At 36.5% G+C, this 23,432-nt stretch overlaps 1 protein-coding gene across 1 annotated transcript in view; it reads right to left on the bottom strand.

Annotated features, from left to right (window-relative positions):
• XIRP2 (xin actin binding repeat containing 2) overlaps positions 1 to 23,216 on the bottom strand; it is a 77,160-nt gene extending 53,944 nt beyond the window's left edge. Inside the window, 1 exon segment of the mRNA XM_017867495.1 lies at positions 23,039 to 23,216. The gene's annotated coding sequence lies outside the window, so the exon portion shown is untranslated.
• Positions 23,217 to 23,432: the final 216 nt, after the last annotated feature.

Here is a 23,432-nt window from a genome sequence, read left to right as displayed (position 1 = left end):
TCTCAGTCCTCAAGTTGAACCATCTTATTGAATTGCTTGCTTTTTCTATTAGCGTTTTTAAGATTTATGTACACAACAGCAGTTGAGAACAATTTCTGTGGCCTAGAAAATTAAAATCATTTTCATTTTGACACCTTCCTAGAGTATTTGGTTTTCCATAGAGACTTCTTATTCAGTAAACACTTTCATATATTGTAATTAAAATAGTAAAAATACTTAACATGCTACCAAAAAGATACAAAGCATAAAGGAATAAGACATTGTATTATATGAATGCTGATTGTACAACACTGATTATATTGACAACAAATGCCAGTTATCTTTGAAATTCACCTGTCATCCAAAACCTCATAGCCATACAAAAGACTCCTCCACTTGATTCTGATAAAAAGAGATTCCAACAAATCACTGAAAGTCTTTCACATGCCGAGGAAAAGCTCTTTATTTTTCCCTGTGGATTATCTATCTGCACAGATGAATTCAGTTTACATTCAACTGTGCTGTTCTTACTTTGATGTGAATGAATGTCATATAGATTTTATTGAACATAATACCCTAAAGTTGTTCCACATTAAAATATAAATTTTATTTTGTGTGTTATCCATAACAGAAGCCATTCTTTTGGTAATCTTAATAGTAGTTCAGGCTTTTTTTTGGCTAAAATTTACAAATAGTATTTAGCTTTCAAATATTTGATTTTATCATTTTTTAATGACAAAATGCCCAACATTATTCGTCAAAAAGAAATCAGTGGGCTGAGTATTGACATATTTGGATTCCATTGCTCATGGCCTTTTTGGATGATCATAGAAAAGACTTTCATTCTTTTTTTCTCTCTCTCTGTCACTACTCCCACCGCAGCCCTGCTTTCCCCATCAGCCTATCAGTAACTGCATACTCAGGTAGGGTCTCGGATTAGAAAAATTACCTTGAACCAATAGGCTGTATTCACATTATTTCCTAACTTTCTAAGTCAATATCTATCAATTTCTTCATATGAAAAATGAGGCGATACTTCCTGCCCAGTCTACTATAATGCAGTGCGCCTGCAGCTGATAACACCTGATGTAAATTTTTAGGGTACGTAAGTCAGCCCCTTCTTTAGGGATGTGGGGGATAGAAGAGAGGAACATGAGGTGCCTGGCCTCATAATACTCAATTCCACATGTCTTAGAAGCAATTGAGTTTAGAGAGCAGTATAAATAAGCTGACGGTATTATTTAAAGAAAAAGGAAACTTAGAGGAACAAATAAAGATGCTTATTGTCATACAACACTTGTGGAAAAATAGGGAATGATAAAACCATTAAGCGTGCAAGTCGGACAAGAAAAGAACAAACTAAAAGGCTAAAGTACTCTGTGAAAAGGAGGAAGGGAAAAGTTAAATTTTCAAATGACTATTTCTGTTAGAAAGCATTATAAATATTAATATCACAAAATCATTTTGTTGGAGTTTCTGTCTCTGAGGCTTAGAGGTAATTTATTGTACAGATGAGTAATCCAAAATCCAAAGAAGTTCAGTGAATTCTCCCAAATCTCGAGTTAATGGTATAGCTGGGCTTAGAATTCATTGCACACTAAACATAGAAAGCATGCATTTATTCACATATAAGAAAATAATTTATAATCTATTCAAAACATTCATTCTTTTTGTAGTAAAATACATCCCACAAAGCAGAAAAAACATATAGAGAAGCACTTTGAAAGAAAATAAAACACTAAAAAATACAACCTATTATCATGGCAACTATTAGATAACAAGGATAAGAATATCTTTTATAAGGGTTTTGAGGTTCTTAGAAAAAAGATTTACATTTTAATTTTGATATAATATAAAAAGTCATATACTATAGATAGATCCAACTTATGCCCATTTCTACATTCTTAAATCATGAGAAATTGTGTGACTAGAGATATTTTTTCCCAACCACCAAACATATGCTTTTCTTCTGCAGTTTTTAAAAACAAACTAAATCTATTCATAAAATTTGACCAGGTTATAGAAATTCATTATGCCTTTCTGAATTTTACTTTCTATGGAGAGTCCATGTTTAAAACATTTAAAAAACACACAATGGTGCAATATTTATAAGGCAGAACACTCTTCCTTTCTTGAACGATTATTCACATGTCCGCAGTCTGTAACAGAAAGGATTGAATAGTAACCCCTTTGTGTTTCCTTGAAGTTGGTAAGATGTCAGAGACAGAAAACAGTGAGGAATAGTCAATGTAACATAAATTCTAGAATTTTCTCCTACTTTTACAATTTATATAATCAGAGAAAGAATTCTTACGGATATGCACAGATTAATATATAGAAATATTTCAAAAGGATCATTGATAGATTTGTTATGAATCATCCTAAACTAGCTGTACAGGAAATTTCAAATTTGGAATTCAGTGATTTATAAAAATGATATGTTCTTACAACATTAAGAAGTGAAAAATCTATCCTCATTTCCTATTAAGCAATTATCCAACAATCTGAAATAAGTTATAAATATGATCCTAAAATTTTCATAGAGTTACAATTTGGAAATAAAGTTCAATGGCTTGATACATAGAGCTAGGGTCAATGTGTTGCTCTAAATTACTGTCGGATCCTGAAAAAAACTATGCAGAAGACACCTACTGTGTCTGGGTTCACAATCTTATTTTGTGATTGTCACAACCTTATTTGACACAATCTTTGTCACAATCTTATTTCTAAAGCCAGATAAATGTAAATATTTCCTATTACTTTCAAAATATGAGAGATACATTCTTAAATTGTAGCTGTGGATAGTCATATGGAAAGGATGACTGTGTAACAACACAATTGACAATACTGGATGAGAGATATATTAATACTAGGTACTTTAAAAGTGGCTTAAACATTGCTTAAATTTGTGTGAGTCATCTCATTTATTTTCCCTTGTGCCTTCCCATTGTGGACAATGCAAAAGTCTGCAGAATAAAATGGAAAGCACTTTGAACTCCTTATTTCTTTCAGAGACTACTTGATAGTGTCTGGGTTGTGAGGCTGATATGATATGAGCCATGTCTGATTTTTAGCAGAGACTTGGCCAACGTGAAATCAGAAGACAAGACATTTGCCAAAGATGAGAAAAGAACTAAAGATACTCAAGCATTTTGAAAAATTAAAATACACATTGAAGGCAGTAAATAGGATAATATATGCTATAGAAAAGAAAATCAATAGCATATTAGCAGCAATATGAAATATGGCAAAGATGGAAAACAGAGGAAAATCCATACTACAGGCATTTCAGTGTGAGGATGGGGAAGTAGGTAGAAGAAATAAGATATACTAGAAGAAAAAAAATTGCCAAAAATGAAATTTGGGGCATAGATTGAAAATATTTACCACAAGCCAGGAATAAAGTTAATTTAAACATACCAACATATTGGCAAATCCTAGTGAACATTTTAAGTTCATGGAAAAAGAAAAATTCTGTAGTTATCCAGATACATGAAGAGTAATAAATAAAGAATAATAAAGAAACAAAATTCAGATATCCTTAGATATTTCCTTTACAATGCTGAACACTAAAGGGAATTACAGAACCAGTTACTGGTTACTGAAATTTTAGTTTTGTGAACCAGGGTCTACATAGGTCCAAGTTGATAACCATGTGAGAAGGCAACAAAAAGTCAAAAACAGACCATGTAATAACAAAGGCAGCCCAAAGGAAAACGAAGGCCCTCAAAATATAATAAGGTAGACATAAAAATAGTTGTATTTATTTATTTATAACTAAAAGTATTAATCATAGAAATATTCAGAGGTCAAATTTCACATCGAAGGATGAAAACAAACAACCTAACGATGTACCATGTGCAATAAATAGTTGCAAAACAAACCATACAATTTAAAAAATATATTGGACAATAAATTACCAGGCAAATATAAATGAAGAAAAGTCATCATTACTATGCTATTTTCAGGCAAAGTATCCTTAAAAACAAATTATTCATATATTAAATGAGATAAAGGACCATTCCATAGCTAAAAGATACCATCCCACTATGAAGCTGGAAAAAGTGTTGACCACTACATGCTAATTAGCACAGTACAGCAACAGTAAAAGGCCATTAGTAACAAGGAAAAGGAAACCTTTATGGGAAAATAATAGCTGTGGGTGACTTTACCATATCTTTCTACATATTGCCAGATGAAAGCTCAGAAATAAATGATTTTGAATTATATAATTAGTTATATAATTATATAATTGACAAAGTTTATATAATTAATTATATAATTGATAAGGTTTATTTATATTTATTCTCACTAAACAAATATTGATTATCTACAAAAAGCATAAGATACTTTCACTACCTTTCAGGGCTTTCAGTATAGTTGGAGAGACAGGGTATTATAGCCAGTGTGTAATGGGTTTGTTCCAGCTGAGTTGGAGGGACATAATCCACCTGGGTATGTTAGTGAGGCAGGTATCAGGAAAGGCATCTGAAAAGTAGAACATGTGTACTGAATCCTGAGGGAGTTGGCCATGTGAATATGTGTTAGAGAGAAAGATGCAGAAAGGGGATGAAACTGCAGCACTCTTAACAAACTTTGCTGAGAAAAACTGGGTAACGATTTGAGGAAAACATTAAGAGATCCCCACCTCACAGCATATTGCAAGTGAAATACCAGATGGCTAAAGAATTAAATATTTTTTAAAATTATGAATCTTTAGAGAAATACAAGTAGTTCATAAAATGGCTTCAACTGGACTTTATAAGCATAAAAATTCAAAGTAAAAAATATTTTCAGCAAAATTTATAAGAGAAAATAAAAATTAGAAAAGGATAATTATAATAAATACACATATTTATTTTCATTAAAGAACACTGATGGGCCAGAAAAAAAATGCTAATATTGAATAATGGATAAAGAACTTCAAAGAATGATTTACAAGTGAAAACTTCATAGCAAATATTTATAAAGTGCTTTCTATGTGTCAGAATATGAATCCATTTAATACTCTCAATCACACTAGGAGATAGAGGCTATTTTATTTTTTATCTCTATTTTACAGATAAGGAAACACAGACAGTTTCTAAAACCTGTGCCAGTTCAGACAGCTGGTGAGTTTCACAGCTGGGAAGGGAAGCTCAGCAATCCGGCCCCAGGCTCTGTGACAGCTCCAATTCTGATGCTACCTATGCTACCGATTAAGAAAGACAGGTGTTCAACAACAAACAAAATCACTATGCTCAGTAAGCAAATGAAGGAAAAGTCAAACAACAAAGAGATGCCTTTTACTGTTAGGAACTGACTCATATCGCACATACAATAAAAATATCCATAATATTCCCAGATGGCTAGTCCAGTGTATTATTGTGACACAAAAGAAATTCTAAGGTTAACAATAATCTAAACTGTTTAGCAGAAAAAACTGAATTTATTATTTTTTCTTTGAAATATGCTAAAATCAATGTAATCCCACCTAAGAACCAGGCAAAGTTTGCTGGTGAGTCCCATGGAAGCCTGCAGAGCTGAAGTGATCATAGATACCAGCTTCAAGAAGGCAAGTACACTTCAGGTGACACATCAATAGCTTTGCTACTTTATTCTGGATGCTCATTATAAAGAAGTCAACTGTTTAGTTCTTGAAAAAAACTTGATTTAGAACTACATTGGGAGAGTGATAAATTCTGTCAAACCTAAATACATGATCTATAACCCTGCTTGAATTTGTGTGCAGGATATCATACCAATACACATATCATAGGCTCAGAGCCATTAGCATGAATAAATTTTTCTATAATTCTTAATATTTGCAAATCCCTCAGCTAATAATAAAATTCATCTCTTTTAAGCATTCAGAATGCTACTGCCAAGTAAAATTTGTAATCAATTTGAGTTTTATATATTCTTATCCTCATTTGAATATTATAAAACCAAGAAATAGATGGAGAATAAAATGAAAGCAAGTGTACAGCACAGTCCTGTATTAATTCAGAGTTCTTAAAAAACCATGGAGAAGAAGGGCGAGGGAACAAAAATGAGTGGAAGTAGGCACAAAAACCATCTTGTAGCATTTTTTTCCAGCAAATGAACACAGTGACTCAGATTCCATTTTCCCAAACTAACTTCCCTGTGATCCTATTCCCCCAAAATGCATTGTGTTATTGTATGTGTACTTGTCACCTTCCCAAAAATCCATCCATTTATGTGATCATTTGGGCTTTATATATTAACAAAAGAAGATCTCTCATGGTAATAAAAAGGGTTAGTTCTTGCTTTCTTACTAAGTCTGTCCTAGCTAGTATTCTCCTGGTTCACCAGATACTGGAAGTGATTCTTTAAATCCAGTTGCCTATTAGAGGAAGAAGACAAAATTTAGCATTGTCGTAGACAGAACATTGGTCCCCCAAAGATGTTCACATCCTAATCTCCAGGATCTATGAATATGTAACCTTACATGGCAAAAGAGATTTTGCAGATATAATGAAGTTAAGGATTTTGAGATGGGAAGATTATCCCAGGTTAACCAAGTGGGTTCAATGTAATCACAAGGGTCCTCATAAATGAAAGAGGGAGTCAGGAGCATTAAGACAGGAGATGTGATGACAGAAATGGGAGAGAAAAGAGATTGAAGATTCTACACTGCTGGCTTTGAAGATGGGAATAAGGTCCACAAATCAAAGAATACAGGCAGCTTCTGGAAGTTGGGAAAGGCAAAGAAGCAGATTCTCCCCTACAGCTTCTGGAGGAAGGTTGGCACAGCCAACACTTTCCTTTTTTCCCAGTGAAACCCATTTTGGACTTCAGACCTCCAGAACTGTAAGAAAATAGATGAGCGCTATTGGAATCTGTTGCATTTTTCGGTAATTTCTTGCAGCAGCAACAGGAAACTGATACAAGCATTCACTGTACACATACATATGTCTGTCCAAGTCACAAATTGCTACATACTGGATACTTTTAAATGCATATTTCAGTTCCTGCTCCCCAAATTGCGCAGACACATAAATATACAAACCACTATGTGATGGAGCCATCTCTGAAGTTACTCTTCATGTTCCAAAAAAAGAAGTGTCCGCCTTCCTGATAAGACTCAGTTTAAGTGTCCATTTAGATTCTAATCTCTCTAAATAATATGACTGTTATTTATAACTGCTGTCACTTCTCTTTCTATAGACATGTCCCGTGTCTTTTGCAGCTCGTATCATCTCATAGGAAGTACTTCTGGTACTACAGCAGTTATGAATTAAGAAAATTTGATCAGAAGTTAGGTAATCATTAGTATAAAAATGTTGCTAGTTTGGGCATATATGAAAATCTAATCATACTGCTATTAAACATTTTTAAATTAATCGGTTAGCTTAGAGATTTAACCAGTTAAAAAAAATCAATAATTGAATAAAATGACTTAAATTTCATTGAAATAGTCTAATAAATTAGAATCATTAAAAATGCCTGTAGAGGGTACATATTTTTACAGCATAAGTCTCTTGTTGGACATTTCTCTCAGAATTATATTACATTATAATAATGATAGCTATCAGTTAATGAATATAATGTGTTAATTATTTTACATGTATTATCCCATTAATTCTCATAACAACCACATATGATGGGTGGTTTATTCCCATTTTAGTGATGAGGAAGTAACACTCAGAAGATATCATATAGTAAGTAGCTGAGCCTGGAGTTGATTTCAAGTATTTCTGCATACAACTTTAAACTCTACACAGTCTCTTATGTAAATATATTTTCATTAAAATATAACATTTTTATTTCAAGGTAAATTTTTAATTAAGGGAATGAAACTTGTTTTCTGCTTCTTAAATATATGCACATAAATCCTTTCTAGACATTGACTTCAGCATAATCTAAGGATAAATCAAAGGGAAGCAAATAAGCTGAATTTCCACAGCTATCAGTTACTCTTTTTCATTCTTACAAGTTTGAGTTTAGAATTAGAAATCAAAGCAAACCCCTCAGCTATATTGCTTTGGTCACCATAGACATCAGACTTGAGAAGGGGTTAGGGATAGGTCCAACTGAACAGAGAAGAGAATAAACTTGACTGTAAGGAAGGGAAAATGCAAAGCAGGGGCCACTGGTCTCATTTTCGAGTGATCTACTATTCTCCAGGGGATGGGAGGTGGTGTTGCACTTTCATCCAAATGTCCCCTTGTCTCAATCTTCATCACAGCTATATACTGAAGATATATGGTACCATTCCTGCACTTCCTTCCTTCCTTCCTTCCTTCCTTCCTTCCCTTGACTTGCCTCCCTCCCTCCCTCCCTCCTTCCCCCCTCTGCCCTCCCTCCCTCTCTTTCTTTCTTTCTTGACAAAGCCTCACTCTGTTGCCTAGGTTGGAGTGCAGTGGCATGATCTCAGCTCACTGCAACCTCTGCATCCCATCCCGGTTTCAAGCGATTCTCCTGCCTCAGCCTTCGGAGTAGCTGGGATTACAGGCACCCGCCACCACACCCGGCTAATTTTTGTACTTTTAGTAGACACAGAGTTTCACCATGTTGGTCAGGCTGGTCTCAAACTCCTGGCCTCAAGTAATCCGGCTGTCTTGGCCTCCCCAAGTGCTGAGATTCCAGGCGTGAGCCACCACACCTGGCAGGTATATGGTACATTTTCCTCTTAGGGCTTTAGTCATGCATTCTCTAAACATCTACTTCCCATCCACTGTCGAGTAGGCACGGTTGTCAGAGCTGGAGACAAATTAATCACCATTATAGTCAGTCATGCTCCACTTGAAGAGATAAAAAAAAGAATAACACTAGAAAGATTCTCAAGAAATACAGTATTGATCTGACCTTATTTCTAAAATGATAAATAGAACCGGTTTTATGAATGTATATGACATGTAAAGTGCTAATTTATATGTGGTTTTGGCACTAGGTCAAGAACCACCAATTTTTCACCGATAAGCAACATGAAAGTCCACTGAAAATGTAAAGTTCATGAAAATCACCCTAGCACGTCACACTATAGAGACAGATCTGCTCTTTCTACCCCGCTCCCTTAACGGTTCCTCATTTTTTTTTCCTGCTCTGTGTTTTTTAGGTAAAATCATGAAATCGTCATTCAAAGTTACTCACTTTTAAAATTTCCTATGGGGCCTTTGAGAAATGGGCTTGGCACGGTGAACACTGGCCATGACCCAGACCAGCCCAGGTAATTACTAGGCCAGTCTTTCAGTCCCTGCTGCTTGGTGGTTACCTACCAAAGGTAAAGAGAAGGAAACTGTATCCTTCATTGATGGTTCATTCTACTGCTACTGTGCTAAGTACCCATGTGTTGAAAAACTCAACATTGTGAGGACCACCCCTAAAAATATTGTTATGTTTGGTCAGTTTGAATATGCATCTCCTTTCTATTTAATTTCAGCACTCATTCTATTTAAACTAGTTGCTATCCTATTATTTCTAAAGTCTCTGTTTTAGAAAATCCTAAAATTTCATACATAATTATCTGTCTTACAGAATTGCTACCTCTGTGACATAACTTTTATTTCTGACCCTGATTTTCGAATGTATCCCCTTTTCATTGCTACCGCTTCATTTGTGCTTTTCCTTTTCCAAACTTCCCTGTGATTCTCAGCTTTCCAGATCCTCCTTTTATGTGTGGTTTAGTTACTAGGGGTCTGTGCCCTTGTGGGGAGAATTTCATCTTCTTTCTGGTTGTCTTAGCTAGAAAGAGAACTTGAAATAGCAAGCAAATGTGCTCACCCCTCAGCCATGGAGAGACAGTAGGCAGGCTCCGTCTATGATTAATAGCAAGCGTGTGTGCCTCTAAGGGACTGGTTAAAATATCCACTGGTGCCCCTAAAACCATCATGGCCTCCAGAATACACAGAAAGTGATTTAATTCTGGGTCAAAGCAGTGCATTGGTATATGGGGATGACACGTGCCTACTAGCTTAAAATCTTTTTCCTAAAATGATCAACTTCTTTCTTTCATAGATTTTGTAAAATTCCATATGAAGCTAGGTCATGTGTAGTGAACTGTTTTGTTTAATTCCAAGTATGCTGTTGGCATTCAACAGAACAAAAAGTATGCCAAGGTAATGTAATGGAGATGAAACTGTAATAATTTGTGGCTTTGAAAAGTATCTTCCTGGCAGGCTTATATTTAAGTTGTTTGAATGTACGCAGAGGTAGGAATGCTAATCATTTACCAATTATTACCTTAAATCATTTTTGTGCTAAAAGCATTCTGTAGGATCTAGAGGTATCTGAATGTGTTTTAGGAATTTCCTCTCTTCACCTTCATCCAAACTTTCACCCCTCTCTTAAGGTTAGCATCTGAAATTTATTTTGACAAAGGATATTAAAAGAAAGCCCAGATCATCACATCCAACTCTCACCAACTTATACATGACACTCTAGCAGCTTTTCTCCTATTAATCACACTTTTTGTTTGAATAACAAAATGTATTTAATTCAATCCAATTTTGTCTTAGAAAATCAATCCCTGAATTTACACAAACTGTTTTCAATGATCTTAAGTCTTTGTTTAAAATGCTTTTTCTGCCTAAGTCCACGAACAGCAGCATACTTTGATATTCTTTCTTTTGAACTTAATGACTGATAGAATTGATCAAAGAAAGGAAGCCACACTAATTCAACACACTTTCTTTACTGAACATTATTTGGGAAAATGAAGCAATCAAGAAGAAAAGTGAAAATGCTTAAATAATGCAGCACGGCTTGGTGAATAACCTACTCTTCTGGAAGTAAATTCACTCTTTCAGAGCAGTGATGTGCTTTGAAAAGTAGTATCTCAAACCTTGAAAACTTTCAAAGCAATGTAACTTTTAATTACTTTATCTTGGGTAGGAATACAAAATTTCTACTTAACTGGCTAATGTTAAGCAGAAATGTTAAGAATCCATGTAGGACACCATTTTTCTTAACAAAGCTTTATGCTTTTCTAATGTGCTTTAAATGAAAAGGTAATTGGCATCTTGTTCATATATTTGTACTTTCACAACTGCATTTTGATTCCTCTCTTTCATAATTTTAAAGGACAGTGAATAATGTTGCATACATTTTAAACAGTTTTTTTAAAACAGTTTAGAACAGGAATGTTTACATATTAAAATTATAATAATTTTAATGTATCAAAACTCTGATGCAACCAGATGCTGGGTTACTCTCCTCTGTAACCAGTAACATGACACAAATACCCTTTACCCATGAATGCAGCACGTAATTTCAAAAGAAAGAGATGATGTCAGATTCCTAATGATATGCTGGTACTAGGAACAGTCCAAAGGGTGGAAGTAATTCAATAGTCTTCCCTGCTTATGATACACATGGAGTGTATAATTAGTCATTATTGTCATCCCTTAATTTATTTACAGTTATTTATCTTTAAAAATTTGACATAGGCATTTGTTTTTTTTTCCCTCAGATTCAAAACCTAATCCTATAAATGCACCATACATGGAAGAACTCATTTATGCTGTTTTACTCCTGTTTTAAAGGGCAAAGTTATTTTATTAAATGTTATTCAAATTGAAACCTGCTTTTTCCCGTGCATGTTAAGACAGATACATCAGTGATGAATTTAACAACAAAGAATTTAACACTTGCAAACAGAAGTCTTCCTACACCAATGGTATTTAAACTCAAGTAAAGTAGACAATAAGGGGGAGGAAAGTTGGGATGGGATGTAAAAAGCAATTGGGTTTCTTTGTAAAATTCCATATGAAACTAGATTTTCACGGTGTTAAAGAAGTTGTGAATATGGAGGACTGGCCACCACACAGTGGCCAGAAATGCTCGTTTTAGGCTCCTTACATGCAATGGTGGGAAAAATAGAAAATATTTTCAAAAATAGTATGCTTGCATGTTCCCTAGTAGTGAGTGGCAGAGCCTTCCCTAATATTTTTGCAGAACTGGTTATTAAATTTCTGTTTTTATCTAGAACTAAAATTTCTAGATCACCAAGAAGTAAACTGATGGTTGAGATTAAAATAGTCAACTTCATAAGTATTTAACATTTAACATATTGACATATAAACAGTGGGTACCCATTAAGCATTTGTTGAATGAATTTGCCTTGAAATAATATTGCAAAAGTTAATGTCTGTCTTTTCATGGTTCTCGTTGGCAGATTTTGTTACTTTCTCTCTCCTATTTTTTTTTGAAGTGTAGAAAACAAGTGTAAATTCTGCAATAGAAGTTATTAAGCAACATTGAGAAGTTATGTGAAACTTGGGATTACAGCTTCCAAGAAGGAGCAAAAATAAATATCTTGCATGTAAACCTGTGAGTCTCCCACAGTGAAATTCAGCTCTTCACCCAAAAGTCTCAGCAGGGCACCACATGAGCAGGTGAAAATTAGAACTGTGTAAAAATGTTTGCTTGGAAAGTGAAACCAGTCAATTTTGGGCTTTCTGGCAAATGTAATTTCTGCCAAAATCTCTCGTTATTATATAGCTGCACAAAGCAATTAGAAACGTTACGGCTAAAAAATTCCAAATACATTCATGTCTCCATCATATTTCAGTCCAGAAGAAAAGAACTAGCCTCCCCAGCCCAGTGAGCTAAGTACACACAGGACAGGAAAACACCCACCCCACTCCACACACATACCTACACACAACCAACCCACCCCAAGCCACATTTTTCTTTGGAGGACCCTTGAATCGGAAGCAGTATCCTCCTAGTTTTGTGGGATCTAGGAAGAAGACTTCAGTAGACTTTCAGGATGTCCCAGGGTACTCGAGTTGGAAGCCTGCCAAGGAAAGCAGACGTGGCACGAAGCCCTCGGACCCATTCACCAGCATTGCAGGGTCACAGGAAATGTCAGAAACCTCACTAAGCCTGACACTAGGTTGCCATTAAAGAAAGCCTCACAGAAGGAGGAACACAAAATGCTGATGCTTTGCAAGCACTCTGTGCTGTTCTTTACAGTGTCAAACCTGAGCATAGACTTGTTAAGTGACTAGACACACAAATAGCACTCATCTATCGTGGTCAGTCTGTACACACACACACACACACACACACACACACACACAATTCCTGACACCCAACCATGTATAGTCTCCAGGGTTCCATCCCCAGTCTTCCTTTTTTTGTCTTACCACACACACTCCATCAGATCTCAGCTTCATCCGTATTACACCCAATGCACATCTCTAGTAGCTATTTCATCTCTAATCTTATGTTGCCCAAACTTTTAAAATTTAACGTGGCTTAAAAATATTACCCACAAACTTATTTCCAGTCTTAAATTTTCAAGTTGTATATTATCATAGAGAATATTTGGGATTGTCAGGAAAAATGACAAATATATAATAATAACGAGTCAGTTAAAGGTGAATAAATGATGTTGAGTATTAGCTTATGTGCAGAACTATGAATCTTTCTCCCTCTCTCTCACACACACATAAAGATACACACACACATACGGCAGCCTGGGAATGGGAGCAAAAGCAGCACATTATGGGAAAATGTTGAATTGGTTTTCAGTTTGATGGATTTAGCCGGAATTGGAGGCAGAGTGATATGAGGTGTCAATGGAAGCTCTGCTGCTAACGCAGGGCCCAGACTGAGTGGGCATTAGGTCTAGCCTCCCCACATTAAGCTCTCAAACCTACTCTTGCAGTCTGGAGTCAGATGCTTTCAACACATCTGAGTTGTTTCTGGCCTTTGTTTTGAAATGTGTGCCCTCATCCATTGCAGGCTCCAACTTTTCTTGTCCCTATACCCACTGATTTCTGATCTTGTGATTTTCCTGATTCACTGCACCATTTCACTGGCTTGTGATTTTTTTGCTTCCTCTTCAACTATTGAGTTCTCTTTGCCTTCTTTCCTTTAGATTCCCATGATAAACAGTCTGGTCTCCACAGACCCATCTTTCAGTGCCTCGCTCCTGAGTGAGAGTTCTTCCATCTTTTCACAGATGCTGTGAGTGGATTCAAAACATGGAGAGATGACGTAAATAAAGGTGGAAGGGGCTGCTGTGCAGGACATGCTAAGAATGTGGAGACCATGCCGAAGATCAAGCTCAGTTGCAGTTGAAAAGAAAGAGTGACAGACACATAAAAAAATGCTCATCATTACTCGCCATCAGAAAAATGCAAATCAAAATCACAATGAGATACCATCTCACACCAGTTAGAATGGCAATCATTAAAAAAATCAGGAAACGACAGGTGCTGGAGAGGATGTGGAGAAATAGGAACACTTTTACACTGTTGGTGGGACTGTAAACTAGTTCAACCATTGTGGAAGACAGTGTGGCGATTCCTCAAGGATCTAGAACTAGAAATACTATTTGACCCATCCATCCCATTACTGGGGATATACCCAAAGGATTATAAATCATGCTGCTATAAAGACACATGCCCACATATGTTTATTGCAGCACTATTCCCAATAGCAAAGACTTGGAATCAACCCAAATGTCCATCAGTGACAGACTGGATTAAGAAAATGTGGCACATATACACCATGGAATACTATGCAGCCATAAAAATGGATGAGTTTGTGTCCTTTGTAGGGACATGGATGCAGCTGGAAACCATCATTCTCAGCAAACTATCGCAAGAACAGAAAACCAAACACCGCATGTTCTCACTCATAGGTGGGAGTTGAACAATGAGATCACTTGGACTGGGGAAGGGGAACATCACACACTGGGGCCTATTGTGGGAAGGGGGGAGGGGTGAGGGATAGCATTAGGAGAGATACCTAATGTAAATGACGAGTTAATGGGTGCAGCACACCAACATGGCACATGTATACATAGGTAACAAATCTGCACGTTGTGCACATGTACCCTAGAACTTAAGGTATAATAAAAAAAAGAAAAGAAAAGAAAGAGTGGAAGAAATGTAAGAAAGAAAACTGTGATCAGAGAGAGTATTTTGAGTCTATGAACTAGGTCAAATTACTGACAAGGTTTAAAATGTGACTGTGAGTAGCCTTGTCAGAAAAGAAACTGGAGTCATTAGGGTTGAGATGGTTGAAGAATTCAGTTTTTTGAAGTAATATGATGTTGACATCACCAAGGATAACAGAAAGTATATTTGTTTCAAGTGTCAGAAGGATTATAATAAGAAGGGGCACTTAATAGCTTTCTACAACTCCAGAAAAGGACAGTAATTTAATTTGAGCTGAAGAGTGCATCTGTGAAAGATAAGGGTGTTTTTAACAACAGAACAACCTATTAAATCAGGTAGACAAGTTTCTCTCTTAAACAGTTTTTAGTGTGTTGCAGTTTTCAGTGTTCAGCATATAGAGTCACATGGTATTTTACATTCTTATCTTGATCCCTGGAATATAATGATGATAGTTATTATGCTACATTATACTCATATAGTAAATAATAATAGTAATAATATTAATAATAAAAGCTTATACAGTACTTACTATGTGCCATGGACTGATGCGTTAGAACTTTACACAGATAAATTTGTTTAATTCTTGAAATAAGACTATGAGATAGATACTACTAGTATCTCTGATTTCAGATGAGGAAATGAGGCACAGAGTTGTTAATTTGCCCAAGGTCAATCAGTAGGTAAGTGTAAGACATGGAATTCAAACCCAGGCAGTCTGGTGCCAAAGTCTGCATTCAACCAGTTAGGGTTAACCTGACAGTATTTTCTATTTTCCTGTAAAGTGTTATGTGGAGTTCATTTAGAAACTCTTCTGGCTCTGGGAGGTGATGTTTCTGTGATTCTGGTGAACTGAGAACACTTCATACATTTCAAGGCTGGTTATAATGCTGGGGTTACAGAAAATAATTCAGAGGTCTTTAATAGAAATGAAATATAAAAGAAGGAAGGGGAAAGGGAGAAAGAGAAAAATAGCACATTATTCGTGAAATTTATCTGATTTTAATGATTGATCAAAATGTAAACATGGGCCAGGTGTGGCAGCTCACGCCTGTAATCCCAGCACTTTGGGAGGCTGAGGCAGGTGGATCACCTGAGGTGAGGAGTTTCAGACTAGCCTGCCCAACATGGTGAAACCTCATCTCTACTAAAAATACAAAAATTAGCTGGTGTGGTGGTTCATGCCTGTAATCCCAGCTACTAGGGAGGCTGAGGCAGGAGAATCATTTGAACCAGGGAGATGGAGGTTGCAGTGACCCAAGTTCGTGCCATTGCCTGGGCAACAGAATGAGACTCCACCTCAAAAAAAAAAAAAAAAAAAAAAAAAGAAAGAAAGAAAGAAAATGGAAAGATGGTACCAACAATGAAAATGTATATATCAACCCCTGAAACTCCTTTTATATATCCACCCCTGGAAGAATAAAATTGTGCTATTATTATGATAATTTAGTTTGACATTTCCTCAATATAAATAGTTACAAGATACTGTGTCAGTATCTCACTCAAATTTTTTTTTTTTTTGAGACAGAGTCTCATACTCTGTCACCCAGGCTGGAGTGCAGTGGCATGATCTCGGCTCACTGCAACCTCCATCTCCCTGGTTCAAGCGATTCTCCTGCCTCAGCCTCCCAAGTAGCTGGGATTACAGGCACACACCACCACAGCTGGCCAATTTTTGTATTTTTAGTAGAGATAGGGTTTCACCATGTTGGCCAGACTGATGTTGAACTCCTAGCCTCAAGGGATCCACCTGCCTCAGCCTCCCAAAGTGCTGGGATTTCAGGTGTGAGGCACCATGCCTAGCCTCTCTACTCATGGTTAACAAAGAGTAAAAAGAGATGTTATTATGGATGATATTGTGGTTATTCGTTGTTATTTGAGAGTTATTCATCATTCTTTGAACATCTGAATGGACTTCAAGAATATGAAAGAAGTGGAGAACAATATAAAAGCACAGGCAGCACTATGCTTTACAGGAACGAATATATACGTGTACACATACACATTCACATACATACATATTGGTGTATATATGTGGATAATTGAAAGAAATGGCAATAACATAACATAAGGACAAAGTCAATAAGCTGTGACTGGTTGGATTGAAATTGTGAAGTAAATGAAAGAGGTGAAAATTGAAGTTTGAGGCAACTTATTGCTTCTATTTACAAGGTGGAGTGTTAGGAACTATAAATAGTAATTTAGAGTTGACAGCTGCTATAGCTGAACTAGATCTTTTGAGAAACAAAAGGGTGTAACTTAAATGCAAACTCATGCCTTCCAAATTTCATTTCCCTGAAATTTTGCAGAGTAGAAGTTGTGGCTGTTGTCCAGATCTGGATGATAAAGGGATGATGAATCTTGAAATAATTTCCATTCCAGAATGAGTCAGTGACTGAAAGCCAGCATGCACTAGTACAGTTTCATTCCTATAAATAAACGTTTTTGAGTCCTCTAGGACTCAGAAGACTAGCATATTTTCTACTAGCGACGTCAAGGCTCTAATGAAGTTCTGTGCTTGCTCTGAGCAAAATGAGATGCTACAGAGGAAAACTGGAAGGGATCAAGCTGTGGATCGCTGCCAGTTGCTTTTCCTCGGTGCCTCCCTTTTCCTATTCCCTGTGTTCCAGTTGGAAACTGCAGCTGGACCCCACACTGGTAGCTGACTTCTATCCTATGTAGTGCCCAGGAAAATAGCTCTGGATGCCGCCGAAGCAGAGGTGGTGGATTTTAAATAAAACTTGTCACTAGAATGGACAGAACTTTAATAATATGAACATGATTATTTATGTCCTTTTCCAAGAATATACCAATCTGATAATATGACCCTTGAGTCCAGATTAAAAAACTCCAACTTACAAGACACAAACCAAAGAGTAATCTTTAGCTTTACAAAAACGTAGTTCACTGTTTCCCAGGAGCACTTAGTTCTATTGTTGTTTACAAACTGCTAATTATTTGTCACAATGGTTTACTGGTTAGGTAATATAAAGGTGACTTATTAGGGCAGTGCTGACTCAAAGCAAACAAACACAAAATCAACGACAGAGATATTGATAAATTACCCATGAAGTTACAATGCAATTAAATGGGGGGAAATGTGACTCTACTTATGAAAACTTAATGTTTATTGTTTTCAAAAACCCAGTAACTTTATAATGTGAGATATATTTACAATTTATTTCAATGCAATTAAGTTCCTATGAATTAAAAATAATATAACATAATACAGTATTGCTATTCAAAAATTATTTGATATTCAGTCCACATTAAAATTGAAATGGAAAACACCAAGAAAATGTTTTGAAACTATATTGACAGACTGTGCTTTAAAAATTAATGCTACTACGTGCTTTTTAAAAAAGCTTTTCTATGTTGATAACTACCAAATTAACTCATTTAGAAATATACATGCAGGCCGGGCGCGGTGGCTCAAGCCTGTAATCCCAGCACTTTGGGAGGCCGAGACGGGCGGATCACGAGGTCAGGAGATCGAGACCATCCTGGCTAACACAGTGAAACCCCGTCTCTACTAAAATACAAAAAAAACTAGCCGGGCGAAGTGGCGGGCGCCTGTAGTCCCAGCTACTCGGGAGGCTGAGGCAGGAGAATGGCGTAAACCCGGGAGGCGGAGCTTGCAGTGAGCTGAGATCCGGACACTGCACTCCAGCCTGGGCGACAGAGCGAGACTCCGTCTCAAAAAAAAAAAAAAAAAAAAAAGAAATATACATGCAGATATATTCAGATGTTAGGGGAAGATGCATTGGATCTTTGAATAACAGAGAAACTTCCCACAATAAACTCTTTCAGTATTACATTTATTTTAAGTCATATGTATGTCTGGAGCAATTTGGCAATTACTTACTTTTGAACAGTGAGACATATGTAAGGCATTAGGTTCACCAGGCAACAAGGATATAATCTGCATACAATTCAAAAAATGTAAAAGACAAAGATCTACTTGAAGGCCTGCCAAAAAAAGAGTAGTGAAAAGTTGTGTCCAGGGATGAGAGTGAGAGTTTGGGGCAGAATCCCAGCTAACAACGATGAACAAATTTACATGCCTTGTAAAATTTAAAAATAAACCAGTCATCATTTTTCAAGTTTTAACAGAATATGCAGACAGGTCTCCTTTTCCACTATTTGTCCTAATTTCAAGAGAAACATGAAATGCAAAATGAAAAGCAACAAAAAGCTACTGTGAGAAAAATAAGGCCTTGCAAGATATACTTGGAAATGTATCCGGAGTCATGGGGGTGGACTGGGGTTGGGTTGATATCTTTTGGCACAAAGATTTGCAAAATGACATAAATGACATGAAGTACAGAAAAAAATCAAGAGAGTTAGTTTCTAGTTCTCTGCGCTTAAACCTTGTATGAGTTACTAGTTAGTCTTCCTGTGCCTCAGTTTTCTTAATCTAGAATTTGAAGGCATTAGATGAACTAGTCACTGAGGTCTTTGTGTTACCAGTGTAATAAATTTCTTTTCATTGCCTTCTTATTTATTTATTTATTTATTTATTTATTTATTTATTTATTTATTTTTGAGACAGGTTCTCACTGTGTCACCCAGGCTGGAGTGCAGTGGCACAATCATGGTTTATCACAGCCTCAACCTCCTGGATTCAGGTGATCCTTCTACCTCAGCCTCCCAAGTAGCTGGGACTGCAGGCATGCATGTCACCATGTCCAGCTAATTTTTTGTAGAGATGGGGTTGGTCTCGAACTCCTGGGCTCAAGTGACCTGCCTGCCTCAACCTTCCAAAGTGCTGGGGTTACAGGCGTGAGCCACCATGTCTGGCCAATACATTTCTTTTATCTTTGGAACATTTGAAGAAGTAAAACTATTCTACCAAGAATGCGGATTATCTACTGTGCTGCTCACTGGGAGGTTATTTTTATGCCATTATGTAGGCTTACAAAGCCCCAAGAGTCATTAAATATGGCCACATTGTCATTGTTGTGAAAAACTCATACAAGTAATTGATTGCATTTGCTGACTTTCAACTTTTTAAAGAAACCTAAACCTGCTCTTTTCATTGCCTAATTGTCATTGTTTTTTGTGCTCTTACTGATTATATCATACAAATGGAAAAATACTTTAGTTAAATTTGTAAGAGATGGATTCCAGTGGCTAGGAAAATAAATAGTAAGAAATTTTTACTCTGGAGTTCATAGGTAGCATGTCAAAGGAGAAGACTATATTGTGGACATAATAATATATGTCATAATAATATATGTTAAATAAGAAATACATATTTTGGTCTTAGTCCCCAGTCTCTGGCATAGAAACTCTGTAGTCTCCTGAGAATGACTTTTTTTATGCTAATGGGATGACTCTTGGCAGCCAGGAGTTGGGGGGGTAGGGGTGGGGAGTAGTTTCAGGATAGGGGCTGGTTGCCAGAAAAAGCAATAAGTGATTAGACGGTTAAAACATTCAACCCCATCTTTGGCCTCTGAAAAGAAGAGAGAGGTGGAGATCGAGTTCAATCAGCAATTGTCAATGATTTAGTCACTCATGCCTTTTGTAATGAATCTGCCATAACAACTCCTAAAGGACAGAGTTTGGTGAGCTGCCAGATTGGCGAACACATCCAAGTGCTGGGGATGACTTGTTAGAAGAAAGCAAGGTAGCTGTGTGCTTCTGCCCTTCAATGCCATACCTTGCCCTATGCATCTCTTTCATTTGTCTGTTCCTGAAGTGTAGCCTCTGTAATATACCAGTTATAACAAATGGAACACTTTTTGAGTTCTGTGGGCCATTCTAGCCAATCATCTGAGGAGGGGGTTATGGGGACCCCTTAATCTCTAGTCATGTGGACAGAAAGATTGGTGGCCTGAGCACTCCATTAGTGGCTGTCTTCTGAAGTGGGCAGCCTCGTGGGACTGAGCCTTCAACCTGTGGAGTCTTTGCCGAACCCTAGACCTAGTGTCAGAACTGAATTGAACTGTAGGACAGCCAGTTGGTGTCAGCAAATTGGAGAATTGGTTGGTGTTGGAAAAGACACAACACTTAATATCTGAATTAGTGTCAGAAAACAGATAATACAACATGCCACACAGTCATATAAACAACATGCACCTATATGGAATAAATCAGTGTTCTAAAAAAGTCATTAATTAATTAGAAAAGGTGAAGTAACCATTCTGTGAGGGATGAACCTGTGATGTGAATGAGCAAGTGCTTGTTTCAGAAACAGGAAGAAACACATTACAATTTAATTAAATTTCAAAGTGTAACTTCAATAAGAGGAGGTGGGAAGCAAATAAAAAAGACAACATAATGTCCATTAAGTTCTGTCTTCACAGATTGTTCAATCAAAAATCTTGGAATTACACTGCTGGGCACTTATTAAGTGTCTGCCCTGCTGTATAAATTAATACATCTAGACACGACTCCTAGCTATCAAACAAGTCTTACAAAAAATGGTCTCTTTTAATACCCAGAGTTTTGTGTATGTGTGTGAGAGAGCGAGTGAGAGAGAGAGAAAGAGAGAGAGAGAAATATATCAGTTCCCAGTATTGAAGTTACCAGGAGTGTCCAACTCCACATTGCCTCATCATAAGTAGTATTTTACCAAGTAAGTGAAAAGAATACTAAGGTGGAGAGGTTTTTCAAACATGGTAAAGGTAAAGCGAGAGGCTGGAACTCATAGAATAGTGGGAAGCTATCAACTGTGAACAACAGTACATCATCCATAAACTTTGTGGGCTTTTAACCTCAAATTAAAGCTGAAGAAAGGCAACACTCTCCTCTTCCCCTGTAATCACAGAAGAAATGATGCCCGAACTGACATTTTTCCATGAACATTTTCCCAAGTAAAGCCCTCTGAGATCATTAAAGAATGTCTCATTTTATTTTTCAGTAGTTGAGGGAAGCTAAATCTTAAAAGATGCCCAACACTAGATGAAAGCAGAAACATTTAGTCCAAACTCCAGACTGCATTTTTCCCAAACAGCTGACACTTGGCCATAGTGCAGGTATCTGAAATGCGGACTGACTTTCAGAAATGGATCTAGTTGTTAGTTTACATGTTGCTAGCAAGAAGAAAAAATACTCAAAGATGAGGCAGAGGAGCAGAGAAATACTTAGGCATAGAATTCAGGGTTTTCTCATTTCGGACCTAATCGTTTTGCCACTCAATACTTTTATCTTCTACAACTCAAAACAGGTGCTCTTTCATATTAACATTCACAGCTCTGAATGTCACCAAGGTAAATATTTTGCCTGTCCTTTGGCACACTGCACATAAAATTTTAAATAATTCAAACAACCTACAGCTTGTCAGTGACCAAATAGAGCACTGGTAAAAATAAAATATCTTTTGGTTCAGCACCAGCTGGCTAAATTTAAACCCTGTATTATGTAATCTTAAAGTGTCCTTGCGTTTAGTTGGTGTCTTAAGAGATTCTGTTATCACGTCTCTTCCAAATCACTTCAGTCTCTAACATCTAAACATTTAAGGCACAACAGGACCAAATTAAAGTGTTCACAGGCAATTGAAGACAGAAGAAAAATCCATTTGAAACAGTATATAGGGCATGATATCTTTAAAGTAAAATCTCAGTCTTCTCTGTTTAAGGTTGTAGTTACTATAATTAGGACTGGCAGATCCAACTGGCAGTGCTTTTCTTAATTCTGCAAAACATGTAAGAACCTGATTCTTTAATCTTACTCCAGTAATACTCCCAGAGGAGATGAGACTCTGGCTGGAGCAAGAACTACAAAAGCAAAGTAAGACTGAAAAAGAATAATTTTCATGCATTTCTTTGAGAAAGCTGTAACAGTTGAAAATGTTGCAAACTCTTCCTTTCTCTCAACAAATTCCAAGAAATATAATTTATATTTTTAATATATTAATTACATTTCTGCTCATAAATGACAAATGAATTTTTTCTCTGCTTTCCCTCTTATTTGTAAGTTGAAGTATAATTTTAACTCATGACTGTTTATCAGGTTTGACTCATTATTCTTCAATATTAAGTATGAAAAATGCTATTCTGCAAACAGATTAACATATGAAGCTCTAAATTTTATCCTATTAAATCAATGCTAAATATTATCATAAAAGTCAAATTCAACTGGATATTTTCTTTTACAGTGATTACAATTTGACCTATGGTCTTCATTGACCTTAAGTAACCAGTGAGAGCATTTTACAATTCAGGAAGCAGACATATAGTCAATGACTACTTTACACTTACCTTTTATGATATTTAGGTTTAACTCCAAGTTTGTGGAAATATCATATATCTTTATAGCTCTTCACAGACTAGCTTCCTCCTTTGTTTCATGCACAGCAAATTTCCCAGTCCCCTGAAAGCAATAGGTGCAGTGGAGGCCCGCTCCACTGAAGGGTCTATCAAGCAAATAGATGGGACGGCTGAATTTATTTTAGCAGAGCGTCTAAAGGATGCAACTTGGCACCTATTTTTAGGAACTGAGCTCTGTAAAGGTGGGGCCTGAGTCAACCACTCTTTTAAGAAGAGTGTCTCTGAGGCCACTCTGCTTCATAGTGTCCTCAGTAATGTATGCGTGGCTCTAACACATGTGCAGTCAATCAAACTCCCTTCTGCAGCCACGAACACCAGCCAGCTC

This window comes from Rhinopithecus bieti, unplaced genomic scaffold (genome assembly GCF_001698545.2).
Source record: "Rhinopithecus bieti isolate Rb0 unplaced genomic scaffold, ASM169854v2 scaffold_3854, whole genome shotgun sequence".
Lineage (NCBI taxonomy): Eukaryota > Metazoa > Chordata > Mammalia > Primates > Cercopithecidae > Rhinopithecus > Rhinopithecus bieti.
Note: the sequence above shows the minus strand (reverse complement) of the source record. Positions and strands in the feature narration are given on the sequence as shown.